Source organism: Oncorhynchus kisutch, linkage group LG25, assembly GCF_002021735.2.
Source record: "Oncorhynchus kisutch isolate 150728-3 linkage group LG25, Okis_V2, whole genome shotgun sequence".
Lineage (NCBI taxonomy): Eukaryota > Metazoa > Chordata > Actinopteri > Salmoniformes > Salmonidae > Oncorhynchus > Oncorhynchus kisutch.
In genome coordinates this window covers 39,141,162-39,157,906 of record NC_034198.2, presented here as the reverse complement: position 1 = coordinate 39,157,906, position 16,745 = coordinate 39,141,162, and the positions used below count along the sequence as shown (strand labels likewise).

General features: G+C 43.7%; 1 pseudogene across 1 annotated transcript in view; it reads left to right on the top strand.

Annotated features, from left to right (window-relative positions):
* The window catches only part of LOC109870220 (calcium-activated potassium channel subunit alpha-1-like), a 222,277-nt pseudogene that overhangs the window by 97,607 nt on the left and 107,925 nt on the right, over window positions 1-16,745 (top strand). The gene's annotated exons all lie outside the window — the stretch shown is intronic.

Here is a 16,745-nt window from a genome sequence, read left to right as displayed (position 1 = left end):
CTGAGACCTCTAGACCTTTCACACACCTGTACTGTATCATTCATCCTCAGCACACGCTCTAGTTATAACCCCGATTGCTGCTGTACATCGGAGCACAGGTCCTGCCTCCTGTCCTTTATGTCCTTTCCTGTCCTGTCCTCTCCTGTCCTGTCCTCTCCCGTCCTGTCCCCTCCTCTCCTGTCCTCTCCTGTCCTGTCCCCTCCTGTCCTCTCCTGTCCTGTTCTCTCCTGTCCTGTTCTCTCCTGTCCTGTCCTCTCCTGTCCTGTCCTCCCCTGTCCTGTCCTCTCCTGTCCTGTCCTCTCCTGTCCTCTCCTGTCCTGTTCTCTCCTGTCCTGTCCTCTCCTGTCCTCTCCTGTCCTGTTCTCTCCTGTCCTGCCCTCTCCTGTCCTCATCTGTCCTGTCCTCTCCTGTCCTGTCCTCTCCTGTCCTGTCCTCTCCTGTCCTGTCCTCTCCTGTCCTCTCCTCTCCTGTCCTGTCCTGTCCTCTCCTCTCCTGTTCTGTCCTGTCCTCTCCTGTCCTGTCCTCTCCTCTCCTGTCCTCTCCTGTCCTGCCCTCTCCTGTCCTCATCTGTCCTGTCCTCTCCTGTCCTGTCCTGTCCTCTCCTGTCCTGTCCTCTCCTGTCCTCTCCTCTCCTGTCCTGTCCTGTCCTCTCCTGTCCTCTCCTGTCCTGTCCTCTCCTCTCCTGTCCTCTCCTCTCCTGTTCTGTCCTCTCCTGTCCTGTCCTGTCCTCTCCTGTCCTGTCCTCTCCTCTCCTGTCCTGTCCTGTCCTGTCCTGTCCTGTCCTCTCCTGTCCTCTCCTGTCCTCTCCTCTCCTGTTCTGTCCTCTCCTGTCCTGTCCTCTCCTGTCCTGTCCTCTCCTGTCCTCTCCTCTCCTGTCCTCTCCTCTCCTCTCCTCTCCTGTCCTGTCCTGTCCTGTCCTGTCCTCTCCTCTCCTCTCCTGTCCTCTCCTGTCCTGTCCTCTCCTGTCCTCTCCTCTCCTGTTCTGTCCTCTCCTGTCCTGTCCTCTCCTGTCCTTCCTGTCATCTCTTCATTAGAGAGATAAATCCTTTCCAGGTAACCAGGCTTACAAAACATTTCAACGACACAGAGCGCCCACCGCCGACACAGAGCGCCCACCGCCGACAATCCTTTACTCACAGATGAAATTGTTTAATCTCTATAATGCAAGGATCAGAGGCTCTCAGACGGAACAGAACACAACAGAACAGAGCATAAAATAACAGAACAGAGCACAACAGAACAGAACAGAACAGAACACAGCACAACAGAACAGAGCATAACAGAACAGAGCAGAACAGAACAGAGCATAACAGAACAGAGCATAACAGAACAGAGCATAACAGAACAGAACAGAACAGAGTAGAACAGAACAGAGCATAACAGAACAGAACAGAGTAGAACAGAACAGAGCAGAGCATAACAGAACAGAACACAGCACAACAGAACTGAACAGAACAGAACACAGCAGAACATAACAGAACAGAACAGATCAGAACACAGCAGAACATAACAGAACAGAACAGATCAGAGTAGAACAGAACACAGCAGAACAGAACATAACAGTACAGAACAGAGTAGAACATAACACAACAGAACAGAACATAACAGTACAGAACAGAGTAGAACAGAACAGAGCATAACAGAACAGAACAGAGTAGAACAGAACAGAACAGAGCATAACAAAGCACAACATACAGAACAGAACAGAGCATAACAGAACAGAACAGAACAGAGTAGAACAGAACAGAACAGAGCATAACAGAACAGAGTAGAACAGAGCATAACAAAGCACAACATAACAGAACAGAACAGAGCATAACAGAACAGAGCAGAACAGAGCATAACAGAACAGATTAGAACAGAACAGATTAGAACAGAACAGAGTAGAACAGAACAGAGTAGAACAGAACAGAGCAAAGCATGACAGAACAGAACACAGCACAACAGAACACAAGAGAACAGAACAGAACAGAGTAGAACAGAGCATAACAAAGCACAACATAACAGAACAGAACAGAGCATAACAGAACAGAGTAGAACAGAGCACAGCAGAACATAACAGAACAGAGTAGAACAGAACAGAGTAGAACAGAACAGAACATAACAGAACAGAGTAGAACAGAACAGAGTAGAACAGAACAGAGCATAACAGAACAGAGTAGAACAGAACAGAGTAGAACAGAGCATAACAGAACAGAGTAGAACAGAGCACAGCAGAACATAACAGAACAGAACAGAGCATAACAGAACAGATTAGAACAGAACAGATTAGAACAGAACAGAGCACAACAGAACAGAACAGAGTAGAACAGAGCACAACGAACACAACAGAGTAGAACAGAACAGCAGAGCATAACAGAACAGCAGACTAGAACAGAACAGAACAGCAGAACATAACAGAACAGAATAGAGCATAACAGAACAGAGCAGAGTAGAACAGAACATAACAGAGTCCTGAGCTCTAGAGCTAGCTGAATGTCTAGCTTGTAATAGACAGAGGTCAAACCTTTTATTTTCTCTCATACTGTATGTAAAGAGATAATAACTGGGTAAAGGTTTAGGATGCATAGTTTAGGGATTAGTGGTAATGGGGTAGTACTGAGGCCCAAAACATTTGTATCTCAGCACACACCCACAGGCAATGATACAAGGTGCCTAGTGCGTGTTATGTTTAACACACAGGAATTGTATAACTGCCTTCATTTTGCTGGACCCCTAGGCAGCAGCTAATAGGGGTCCATAATGAATAATAAATAAATACAAATATAGGTCTGGGTTATTAAAGTCAAATTTGTGGAGCTTAACAGGGGTGATATGTTCTTATTATCCAACTGTATTGCAACAGTCTCAGGCAGGTGTTTATTGTCTGTATCTGAGCTCTAGAGCTAGCTGTACCCCAGTTCTCTTCTGATACATCTTCTTGTTGGAGTTGTCTTTAAAGAGTAGCTACCATTTCCCCCAAATACAGGTGTGCCAAGCTCGTAGTAACGTCATGTGACCTCTCCCATAACACAGAGAGTGTTTATTGTCTGTATCTGAGCTCTAGAGCTAGCTGTACCCCAGTTCTCTTCTGAAACATCTTCTTGTTGGAGTTGTCTTTAAAGAGTAGCTACCATTTCCCCCAAATACAGGTGTGCCAAGCTCGTAGTAACGTCATGTGACCTCTCCCATAACACAGAGAGTGTTTATTGTCTGTATCTGAGCTCTAGAGCTAGCTGTACCCCAGTTCTCTTCTGATACATCTTCTTGTTGGAGTTGTCTTTAAAGAGTAGCTACCATTTCCCCCAAATACAGGTGTGCCAAGCTCGTAGTAACGTCATGTGACCTCTCCCATAACACAGAGAGTGTTTATTGTCTGTATCTGAGCTCTAGAGCTAGCTGTACCCCAGTTCTCTTCTGAAACATCTTCTTGTTGGAGTTGTCTTTAAAGAGTAGCTACCATTTCCCCCAAATACAGGTGTGCCAAGCTCGTAGTAACGTCATGTGACCTCTCCCATAACACAGAGAGTGTTTATTGTCTGTATCTGAGCTCTAGAGCTAGCTGTACCCCAGTTCTCTTCTGATACATCTTCTTGTTGGAGTTGTCTTTAAAGAGTAGCTACCATTTCCCCCAAATACAGGTGTGCCAAGCTCGTAGTAACGTCATGCGACCTCTCCCATAACACAGAGAGTGTTTATTGTCTGTATCTGAGCTCTAGAGCTAGCTGTACCCCAGTTCTCTTCTGATACATCTTCTTGTTGGAGTTGTCTTTAAAGAGTAGCTACCATTTCCCCCAAATACAGGTGTGCCAAGCTCGTAGTAACGTCATGCGACCTCTCCCATAACACAGAGAGTGTTTATTGTCTGTATCTGAGCTCTAGAGCTAGCTGTACCCCAGTTCTCTTCTGAAACATCTTCTTGTTGGAGTTGTCTTTAAAGAGTAGCTACCATTTCCCCCAAATACAGGTGTGCCAAGCTCGTAGTAACGTCATGCGACCTCTCCCATAACACAGAGAGTGTTTATTGTCTGTATCTGAGCTCTAGAGCTAGCTGTACCCCAGTTATCTTCTGATACATCTTCTTGTTGGAGTTGTCTTTAAAGAGTAGCTACCATTTCCCCCAAATACAGGTGTGCCAAGCTCGTAGTAACGTCATGCGACCTCTCCCATAACACAGAGAGTGTTTATTGTCTGTATCTGAGCTCTAGAGCTAGCTGTACCCCAGTTCTCTTCTGAAACATCTTCTTGTTGGAGTTGTCTTTAAAGAGTAGCTACCATTTCCCCCAAATACAGGTGTGCCAAGCTCGTAGTAACGTCATGCGACCTCTCCCATAACACAGAGAGTGTTTCTAAAGTGGTCAAAGGAGGTTGCAGATTGCTTTAGACTGGGGGAAAAATACAGCAGTTGTGGTAAAGTTGAATTTGCTCTTGAGTTCTTCAAACTAAACATGAGCCCTTTGTCTTTATATAAGGCCATGACTTTAACAATATGTTTCTTTAAACACCAAATCATCTTTTACCAGGTGTGAAATTGTTATTGGCCCCAATTGGTTTTTAAATTGGATGTATATCGTGTAATACACAATGTGTTCGGAAAGTATTCAGACCCTTGACTTTTTTCACATTTTGTTACCTATTCACCCCCCCCCCCCATAAATCTACACATAATACCCCATAATGACATCACAATACCAGATAATGACATCACAATACCCCATAATGACATCACAATACCCCATAATGACATCACAATACCCCATAATGACAAAGCACAAACAGGTTTTTAGAAATGTTTGCACATTTATTACAAAAACAAAAAAAAACTGGAATATCACATTTCCATAAGTATTCAGACCATTTACTCAGTACTTTGCTGAAGCACCTTTGCCAGCGATTACAGTTTCTCCCATTCTTCTCTGCAGATCCTCTAAAGCTGTATCAGGTTGGATAGGGAGCTTTGCTGTGTCACACCCTGACCTTAGTATTCTTTGTTTTCTTTATTATTTTGGTTAGGTCAGGGTGTGACATGGGTGATGAATGTGTTTTTGTTCCTGTCTAGGTGTTATGTATGTCTATGGTTGCCTAGATTGGTTATCAATTAGAGGCAGCTGTCTATCGTTGTCCCTGATTGGGAACCATATTTAGGCAGCCATCTCCCTTGGGTATTTTGTGGGTTATTGTCTATGGTTAGTTGCCTGTGTCTGCACTTGTTTATATATAGCGTCATGTTCGTTTTGTTGTTTTGTATAGTTTGTTTAGTGTTTCTTCGTTAATAAATAGAAGAATGTATTCACATCACGCTGTGCCTTGGTCTCCTCCATTCAACGAACGCTATTTTCAGGTCTCTCCAGAGATGTTCGATCGGGTTCAAGTCCGGGCTCTGGCTGGGCCACTCAAGGACATTCAGCGACTTGTCCCAAAGCCACTCCTGCATCTTCAAATCAATGTTTTTGTCACGTGATTTTTTGTCACGTGCCTAATACAACAGGTGTAGACCTTACAGTGAAATGCTTACTTACAAGCCCTTAAAACGATGCAGTTTTAAGAAAATACCTAAAAACAAATGTTTAAAAAAGTAAGAGAAAAGAAAAACAAATAATTAAAGAGCAGCAGTAAATAACAATTGTGGGGCTATATACAGGGTATTACGGTACAGAGTCAATGTGGAGGCTATATACAGGGTATTACGGTACAGAGTCAATGTGGAGGCTATATACAGGGTATTACGGTACAGAGTCAATGTGGAGGCTATATACAGGGTATTACGGTACAGAGTCAATGTGGAGGCTATATACAGGGTATTACGGTACAGAGTCAATGTGGAGGCTATATACAGGGTATTACGGTACAGAGTCAATGTGGAGGCTATATACAGGGTATTACGGTACAGAGTCAATGTGGAGGCTATATACAGGGTATTACGGTACAGAGTCAATGTGGAGGCTATATACAGGGGCTATCGGTACAGAGTCAATGTGGAGGCTATATACAGGGTATTACGGTACAGAGTCAATGTGGAGGCTATATACAGGGTATTACGGTACAGAGTCAATGTGGAGGCTATATACAGGGTATTACGGTACAGAGTCAATGTGGAGGCTATATACAGGGGCTATCGGTACAGAGTCAATGTGGAGGCTATATACAGGGTATTACGGTACAGAGTCAATGTGGAGGCTATATACAGGGTGTACCAGTACAGAGTCAATGTGGAGGCTATATACAGGGTATTACGGTACAGAGTCAATGTGGAGGCTATATACAGGGTATTACGGTACAGAGTCAATGTGGAGGCTATATACAGGGGGTATCGGTACAGAGTCAATGTGGAGGCTATATACAGGGGGTATCGGTACAGAGTCAATGTGGAGGCTATATACAGGGGGTATCGGTACAGAGTCAACGTGGAGGCTATATACAGGGGGTATCGGTACAGAGTCAATGTGGAGGCTATATACAGGGGGTATCGGTACAGAGTCAATGTGGAGGCTATATACAGGGTATTATGGTACAGAGTCAATGTGGAGGCTATATACAGGGGGTATCGGTACAGAGTCAATGTGGAGGCTATATACAGGGGGTATCGGTACAGAGTCAATGTGGAGGCTATATACAGGGGGTATCGGTACAGAGTCAATGTGGAGGCTATATACAGGGGGTATCGGTACAGAGTCAATGTGGAGGCTATATACAGGGGGTACCAGTACAGAGTCAATGTGGAGGCTATATACAGGGTGTACCAGTACAGAGTCAATGTGGAGGCTATATACAGGGGGAACCGGTACAGAGTCAATGTGGAGGCTATATACAGGGGGTATCGGTACAGAGTCAATGTGGAGGCTATATACAGGGGGTACCAGTACAGAGTCAATGTGGAGGCTATATACAGGGGGTACCGGTACAGAGTCAATGTGGAGGCTATATACAGGGGGTATCGGTATAGAGTCAATGTGGATGCTATATACAGGGGGTACCGGTACAGAGTCAATGTGGAGGCTATATACAGGGGGTACCAGTACAGAGTCAATGTGGAGGCTATATACAGGGTGTACCAGTACAGAGTCAATGTGGAGGCTATATACAGGGGGTACCGGTACAGAGTCAATGTGGAGGCTATATACAGGGGGTACCGGTACAGAGTCAATGTGGAGGCTATATACAGGGGGTATCGGTACAGAGTCAATGTGGAGGCTATATACAGGGGGTATCGGTACAGAGTCAATGTGGAGGCTATATACAGGGGGTACCGGTACAGAGTCAATGTGGAGGCTATATACAGGGGCTACCGGTACAGAGTCAATGTGGAGGCTACATACAGGGGGTACCGGTACAGAGTCAATGTGGAGGCTATATACAGGGGGTACCGGTACAGAGTCAATGTGGAGGCTATATACAGGGGGTACTGGTACAGAGTCAATGTGGAGGCTATATACAGGGGGTACCGGTACAGAGTCAATGTGGAGGCTATATACAGGGGGTACCGGTACAGAGTCAATGTGGAGGCTATATAAAGGGGGTACCGGTACAGAGTCAATGTGGAGGCTATATACAGGGGGTACCGGTACAGAGTCAATGTGGAGGCTATATACAGGGGGTACCGGTACAGAGTCAATGTGTAGGCTATATACAGGGGGTACCGGTACAGAGTCAATGTGGAGGCTATGTATAGGGGGTACCGGTACAGAGTCGATGTGCGGGGGCACCGGTGTCGAGATATTTGAGATAATTATGTACATGCAGGTGGGGTTGTCAAAGTGGCTATGCATAGATAATAACAGAGAGTAACAGCAACGTAGGGGGGGGGGGCAAATAGTAGCTTGGGGGTAGAAGCCTCTTGGACCTAGACCTGGCGCTCCAGTACCGCTTGCCGTGGGGTAGCATCGGAACCTTTGCTACAGTCTGAGGTCCTGAGCGCTCTGGAGCTGGTTTTCATCAAGGATATCTCTGTACTTTGCTCTGTTAATTGTTCCTTCGATCCTAACTAGTCTCCCAGTCCCTGCCTCTGAAAAACATCCTGACAGCATGATGCTGCCACCACCTTGCGTCACTGTAGGGATGGTTTCATCAGGTTCATCAGGTTTCCTCCAGAGGTGACGCTTGACAATCAGTCCAAAGAGTTCAATCTTGATTTCCTCAGACCAGATAATCTTGTTTCTCATAGTCTGAGAGTCCTTTAGGTGCCTTTTGGCAAACTCTAAGCAGGCTCTCATGTGCCTTTTACTGAGGAGTGGTTTCAGTCTGGCCACTCTACCATAAAGGTCTGATTGGTGGAATGCTGCAGAGATGGTTGTCTTTCTGGAAGGTTCTTCCATCTCCACAGAGGAACTCTGGAGCTCTGTCAGTGTGACCATCAGGTGTTTGGCCACCTCCCTGATCAAGGCCCTTCTCCCCGATTGATCAGTTTGGCACACAGCTAGGAAGATTCTTGGTGGTTCCAAACTTCTTCCATTAAAGAATGATAGAGGCCACTGTGTTCTTGAGGACCTTCAAAGCTACAGAAATGTTTTGGTACCTTTCCCCAGATCTGTGCCTCGACACAATCCTGTCTTGGAGCTCTGCGGACAATTCCTTCGACCTCATGGCTTGGTTGTGGCTCTGACATGCACTGTCAACTGTGGGACCTTATATAAACAGGTGTGTGACTTTCCAAATCATGTCCAATCAATTGAATTTACCACAGGTGGACTCCTGTCAAGTTGTAGAAACATCTCAAGGATGATCAATGGAAGCAGGATGCAGCTGAGCTCAAGTTTGAGTCTCATAGCAAATGGTCTGAATACTTATGGAAATAAGGTATCTGTTTTTATTTTTAATACATTTGCAAAAAAAATGGGGCATTGTGATTATGGGGTATTGTTTGTAGGTTGATGAGGGGAGAAAATTATTTATCCATTGTAGAATAAAGATGGAACGTAACAAAGGGATTAATATTATTCATATTTAGTTTCTTAAAGGGAACAGAGTACAAATATCCATTTGAAGATAAGCATTTTGTGGACAACTTTTAAATCTGCAGCCAGTAACTAAGGTACCTTGGAGAACCAAAACATTGCGGCCCTCAATTGTGCAGCCCAGTAATACCACTGTAGGGATGGGGCCAGGTTTCCTCCAGAGGTGACGCTTGACAATCAGCCCAGTAATACCACTGTAGGGATGGGGCCAGGTTTCCTCCAGAGGTGACGCTTGACAATCAGCCCAGTAATACCACTGTAGGGATGGGGCCAGGTTTCCTCCAGAGGTGACGCTTGACAATCAGCCCAGTAATACCACTGTAGGTTTGGAAGTTGGTATTAAACGAAAATAAAGAGCCTTGGTTTTCTGTTTTAGAGTATTGTTTTGATCTTTGGGAAAAATAAAGGTGGTGGAGTCAGAGGAATTTATTGAAATAGGTAAAGACATTTGGGCAAAATATGATATGTATTGTACCAGTAATATATACAGGCTATTTATTTTACCTTTATTTAACCAGGTAGGCTAGTTGAGAACACCTTTATTTAACCAGGTAGGCAAGTTGAGAACACCTTTATTTAACCAGGTAGGCAAGTTGAGAACAAGTTCTCATTTACAACTGCGACCTGGCCAAGATAAAGCAAAGCAGTTCGACACATACAACAACACAGAGTTACACATGGAGTAAAACAAACATACAGTCAATAATACAGTATAAACAAGTCTATATACGATGTGAGCAAATGAGGTGAGATAAGGGAGGTAAAGGCAAAAAAATGCCATGGTGGCAAAGTAAATACAATATAGCAAGTAAAACACTGGAATGGTAGATTTGCAGTGGAAGAATGTGAAAAGTATAAATAAAAATAATGGGGTGCAAAGGAGCAAAATAAATAAATAAATACAGTAGGGAAAGAGGTAGTTGTTTGGGCTAAATTATAGGTGCGCTATGTACAGGTGCAGTAATCTGTGAGCTGCTCTGACAGTTGGTGCTTAAAGCTAGTGAGGGAGATAAGTGTTTCCAGTTTCAGAGATTTTTGTAGTTCGTTCCAGTCATTGGCAGCAGAGAACTGGAAGGAGAGGCGGCCAAAGAAAGAATTGGTTTTGGGGGTGACCAGAGAGATATACCTGCTGCAGCGTGCTACAGGTGGGTGATGCTATGGTGGCCAGCGAGCTGAGATAGGGGGGGACTTTTGAATACCAAGATATGTAAAACTTTGTTCTGTATTCACAAATGGATGCTGTCAAATGGATTCAGTTTCTCTTGCTAGTTGAGGAATAGGATAGAAGATTAGGTTTTATTCACTTTAAACCCAGAAAACTGACCAAAGTTATTAATTAAATTGGAGAGGGAAGAGATAGAATTCTTTAGATCTGTTAGGAACAGGGCCACTCGATGTTCAAAATCTGCTGTTTTAATTCCACTAACTGACAGGCTGGCTCACACTGCAATAGCAAAGGCTTCTATAGCTACAAGGAAGAGTCCTGGACTGTCTGGACACCCTTGTCTCGTTCCCCCCCAAAAAGGTTGTGAAATGAAGTTGTTAGTGGCAACTTCTTCAGTCGGGTCTGTATATAATATCTTAATAATCCGTTTACAGAAGTATTTCCCAAACCCAAATCTCTTAAACACTTAAAATAAACAAGACCACTCAACTCTATCAAATGCCTTCTCTGCATCAAGAGAGAGTATGACAGTATCAGGGGACCCTTCACACTTGAGTATGACAGTATCAGGGAACCTTCACACTTTAGAGAGTATGACAGTATCAGGGACCCTTCACACATGTGATATGTGATATATGTGACATGTGATATGTTTAGCACTCTCCTCACACTCAACCTTGAGGGATTTTCACGAAGCCATTTTGGTCTTTGTGTAGTAGATATGGGTCTGTAACTTTCACATTTTGATGGGGATTTATCAAGTTTCAGAATAAGAGTGATTTAAGCACTCCTTAGAGAGGAAAGGAAGCATCCTTGTTGAAAGGATTCAGCAAACATACAGTATACAAAATTTGACCTAGAAGTTTGGCCTTAAATGTCTTATAAATATCTATTGGGAGCCCATCTGGACCTGAAGCTTTAACTTCCTTCAACATCGTCCAATTCCTTCTCCAGATCCAATTTTGTATCTTCTGAAATAGAGGGAAAATCAAGACCATCTAAAAATGATGTCTGATTATATAAGTTCTCAGGAGATTCACAATTGTAAAGTGTGTTGTAGTAGGAAGTAAATATTTGGTTTAGATCTACAGGATCCATTGATAATTGTCCTTGTAAATTATGAATTGCATTAATGACTGGCCTGGCGCTTCTAAATGCGCCAGGCCAGCAATTTACTGGACATTTCACATTTCAGACTGTTTCAGCCTCGTTAAGCAGTTTGCAGACATTGAAGTGGAAAGTTCTTCATTGAGCTTTGAGCTTTAAGCGCAAATAATTCCTGGTTTACTTCTCTCTCCATTTCTCAGATTTTACTGTTTTTTTTGTACTTTTTACCCCTTTTTCTCCCCAATTTCATGATATCCAATTAGTAGTTACAGTCTCTTCCCATCGCTGCAACTTCTGTATGGATTTGGGAGAGGCGAAGATCGAGAGCCATGCATCCTCACGACCCTGCCAAGCCGCACTGCTTCTTGACACACTGCTTGCTTAACCGAGAAGCCAGCCACACCAATGTGTCGGAGGAAACACTGTACAGCTGGTGACCAAAGTCAGCTTGCAGGCACCCGCCCCGCCACTAGGAGACGCTAGAGCGCGATGGGACAAGGAAATCCCGACCGGCGAAACCCTCCTCTAACCCGGAAAACGCTGGGCCAATTGTGCGTCGCCTCATGGGTCTCCCGGTCACGGCCGACTGTGACACAGCCTGGGATCGAACCTGGGGCTGTAGCGATGCAGTGCCTTAGACTGATGCACCACCCGGGAGGCATCTCTCTCATTTTCAGATTTAATTGATTTTATTTGAAACTGGTAAAACGGTTCATTTGCCCACTAATATATGCTTTGAAAGCCATCCATCTGGTACTCGCTGATGTTTGATCAGTGTTCAATGTAACATGTAAAATAAACATTGACATGAAAGTAATGTAACAAGTCTGGGTCCTGTAAACACCTGGGTGCAAGCGCCATCTAGATGTACATCCTTTGACGAATTTTGTATCCCTGTAGAATAATGACACAGGGGAATGGTCACTCAGAACAATATTATCTTATCCACTTCCTGCTACATTGGGAAACAATGAGCAAGAAAATAAAAAGTAGTCTATACGAGAATATGATTTAAATGTTGACGAGTAACTTGAATAATCCCTGTTACTTGGCTTCTGAGTCCTCCATGGTCACATAGATTTAAATCCTTAATGAAATGCTGTAATTACTAAACCTGATAAGCGATCTGCACTGAACAGAAATATAAATGCAACATGTAAAGTGTTGGTCCCATGTTTCATGAGCTGAAATAAAAGCTCCCAAAAAGTATCCATACGCACAAAAAGCTTATTTCTCTTAAATATTGTTCACAAATGTGTTTACACTCCTGTTAGTGAGCATTTATCTTTTGTCAAGATAATCCATCCACCTGACAACTGTTGCATATCAAGATTCTGATTAAACAGCATGATCATTACACAGGTGCACCTTGTGCTGGGGACAAAAAAAAGGCCACTCTAAAATGTGCAATTTTGTCACACAACATGTCTCAAGTTTTGAGCGAGTGTGCAATTTGCATGCTGTGCAGGAATGCCCACCAGAGCTGTTGCCAGATAATTTAATATTCATTTCTCTACCTTAAGCTGCCACCAACGTGTTTTTAGAGAATTTGGCAGTACGTCCATCCGGCCTCACAACCATGTGTAACCATGCCAGGCCAGGATCTCCACATTTAGCTTCTTCACCTGCGGGATTGTCTGAGACAAGCCACAGAGACAGCTGATAAAACTGAGGAGTATTTCTGTCTGTAATAAAGCCTTTATGTGGGGAAAAACTCATTCTGATTGGCTGGGCCTGGCTCCCCAGTGGGTCAGCCAGTCAGTCTCCCAAGTTGGTGGAACTTTGCCCTCCCATGCCCACCCATGGCTTCACCCCTGCCCAGTCATGGGGCGGCAGGTATCCTCGTGGTTAGAGTGTCGGGACAGTAACCAAAAGGTTGCTGGATTGAATACCCGAGCTGACAAGGTAAAAATATCTTGTTCTGCCCCTGAGCAAGGCAGTTAACCCACTGTTCCCTGGGTGCCAAAGACATGGATGTCGATTAAGGCAGTCCCCCGCACCTCTCTGATTTAGAGGGGTTGGGTTAAATGCGGTAGACACATACAGTTGAAGGCATTCAGTTGTACAACTGACTAGGCCTTTCCCATGAAATCCATAGATTATGGCATAATACATTTATTTAATAAGATAATATAATATAAGGAAACTTTGAGTGGGCTAGCTCGCCGTATTATTCACTTAGCAAACTGTTACGCTAGCTAGCTAGTTTCAGTTAGCTAGCCAACAGTGACATTATCCAAGGTGGTTTAATTCTCCGTAGTCCCGTAGTGGTGGTAAACTCCTCAGCGGCATCTTTGGCGAGGAAGAAGATTCATGTTGTATGTCACGGATGAACGCCTCGGCTTCAAAGGGAGGTTCAAACTTGTGTGACCGTCCATTGTTTGTCAGACTTAATTTAGCTGGGAATGCTATTACATAGGCAATATTTTATTTATTTATTTATTTTATTTCACCTTTATTTAACCAGGTAGGCTAGTAGAGAACAAGTTCTCATTTACAACTGCGACCTGACCAAGATAAAGCATAGCAGTGTGAACAGACAACAACACAGAGTTACCGTTAACTGACCCAATGTCATTAACTGACCCAATGTCATTAACTGACCCAATGTCATTAACTGACCCAATGTCATTAACTGTCATTAATGTTATTAACTGACCCAATGTCATTAACTGACCCAATGTCATTAACTGTCATTAATGTTATTAACTGACCCAATGTAATTAACTGACCCAATGTCATTAACTGACCCAATGTCATTAACTGACCCAATGTCATTAACTGACCCAATGTCATTAACTGTCATTAATGTTATTAACTGACCGAATGTCATTAACTGTCATTAATGTTATTAACTGACCCAATGTCATTAACTGACCCAATGTCATTAACTGTCATTAATGTCATTAACTGACCCAATGTCATTAACTGTCATTAATGTCATTAACTGACCCAATGTCATTAACTGTCATTAATGTCATTAACTGACCCAATGTCATTAACTGACCCAATGTCATTAACTGACCCAATGTCATTAACTGACCCAATGTCGATAACTGACCCAATGTCATTAACTGACCCAATGTCATTAACTGACCCAATGTCGATAACTGACCCAATGTTGTTAACTGACCCAATGTCGATAACTTACCCAATGTCATTAACAACAAGGCTCTCTGCTTGCCTCAGTCACACTTTGGCAAACACACAGCAGCAGCAGCAACGTGTTGGTTAGCGTGTTGTGTGTTCAGTGACAGCAGGTTGTAACAGATATGGGAACTTCCTGTAATTAGCCTTGGAGGTCTACTGAAAGAGTATTTGCGACAGACAGAGTGCGGTGTACATTTTAGGACACTCTCAGCCTCAAGTCTCAATCATCCTTGAGTGAATTGTCAACCTCGTAAGGCTAAGGATGTCCTCAAATGTACACCTTAGTACAGACAGATAGGGCTCATTGCAAAAATCACCAGGAAGCAACTGAGAAAAGTCAACACTATTCTGTCCTCATAAATAATAACATTAAGCACAGAAAGAGAGCGAGAAGGAGGAGATATATCCAGCTGGCAGGCTGGCCTGTGGACGCTTGACCTAGAATAAGTCTAGCTTTATATCAGAACCAAGTCGCAACCAATCTCTCTCTCTCTCTCTCTCTCTCTCGTTAGCGTGTTAGTCTTTTGACATTATCTCAAGCAGCAAACACTTGTTTTTTCGTTTTTCTCTGATCTAAGTTTTGGTTGAATTGATATCCTCAGATTACCATTTGTGTACAACAGCGTTCTTTGTTTTACATTTTGTAAATAAAAATGTATCTGAGCCAATTAACAATTCCACAGTTTGGCCAAAATGCTACTAATCTCAGTGACTCATGCACGGCCATGCCTTTGTGTGCCTGAGTACAAGGAAGTGGATAGAGAGCGCTCAGAGGGTTTTTATGAAGAGGTTTTTAACAATAAAAGATAGAATGCCACTGTCCTACCAAGAGTTGCTGAATATCAGCAAGCTTCCATTGTCCTACCAAGAGTTGCTGAATATCATCAAGCTTCCATTGTCCTAAGCAAGAGTTGCTGAATATCATCAAGCTTCCATTGTCCTACCAAGAGTTGCTGAATATCATCAAGCTTTCATTTTCCTACCAAGAGTTGCTGAATATAATTACATTTCCATTGTCCTACCAAGAGTTGCTGAATATAATAACATTTCCATTGTCCTACCAAGAGTCGCTGAATATGATTTTATAGTCATCATTTTATAGTCTCCTTCACTGTTCATGCATCTTTAGTTTAAAGGGAGGTAGCCACTGGCAGCCTTTTCCTTCTGTGGTTTATGGCTGTTCATGCATCTTTAGTTTAAAGGGAGGTAGCCACTGGCAGCCTTTTCCTTCTGTGGTTTATGGCTGTTCATGCATCTTTAGTTTAAAGGGAGGTAGCCACTGGCAGCCTTTTCCCTCTGTGGTTTATGGCTGTTCATGCATCTTTAGTTTAAAGGGAGGTAGCCACTGGCAGCCTTTTCCTTCTGTGGTTTATGGCTGTTCATGCATCTTTAGTTTAAAGGGAGGTAGCCACTGGCAGCCTTTTCCCTCTGTGGTTTATGACTGTTCATGCATCTTTAGTTTAAAGGGAGGTAGCCACTGGCAGCCTTTTCCCTCTGTGGTTTATGGCTGTTCATGCATCTTTAGTTTAAAGGGAGGTAGCCACTGGCAGCCTTTTCCCTCTGTGGTTTATGGCTGTTCATGCATCTTTAGTTTAAAGGGAGGTAGCCACTGGCAGCCTTTTCCTTCTGTGGTTTATGGCTGTTCATGCATCTTTAGTTTAAAGGGAGGTAGCCACTGGCAGCCTTTTCCCTCTGTGGTTTATGGCTGTTCATGCATCTTTAGTTTAAAGGGAGGTAGCCACTGGCAGCCTTTTCCCTCTGTGGTTTATGGCTGTTCATGCATCTTTAGTTTAAAGGGAGGTAGCCACTGGCAGCCTTTTCCTTCTGTGGTTTATGGCTGTTCATGCATCTTTAGTTTAAAGGGAGGTAGCCACTGGCAGCCTTTTCCCTCTGTGGTTTATGGCTGTTCATGCATCTTTAGTTTAAAGGGAGGTAGCCACTGGCAGCCTTTTCCTTCTGTGGTTTATGGCTGTTCATGCATCTTTAGTTTAAAGGGAGGTAGCCACTGGCAGCCTTTTCCCTCTGTGGTTTATGGCTGTTCATGCATCTTTAGTTTAAAGGGAGGTAGCCACTGGCAGCCTTTTCCCTCTGTGGTTTATGGCTGTTCATGCATCTTTAGTTTAAAGGGAGGTAGCCACTGGCAGCCTTTTCCTTCTGTGGTTTATGGCTGTTCATGCATCTTTAGTTTAAAGGGAGGTAGCCACTGGCAGCCTTTTCCCTCTGTGGTTTATGGCTCTTATAGAGACTAAGCCACCGCTTCCTGACCAGCCACTCAATTATTGAGCAGCCCAGATCTGGTCTCCCTATGGTCATTACTCTTCTCTGTTATCTAGCTACCGTTGAGGATTCACACTGGGATGAATCCTGCATTGCATCCTATTCCCTTTAGGCTA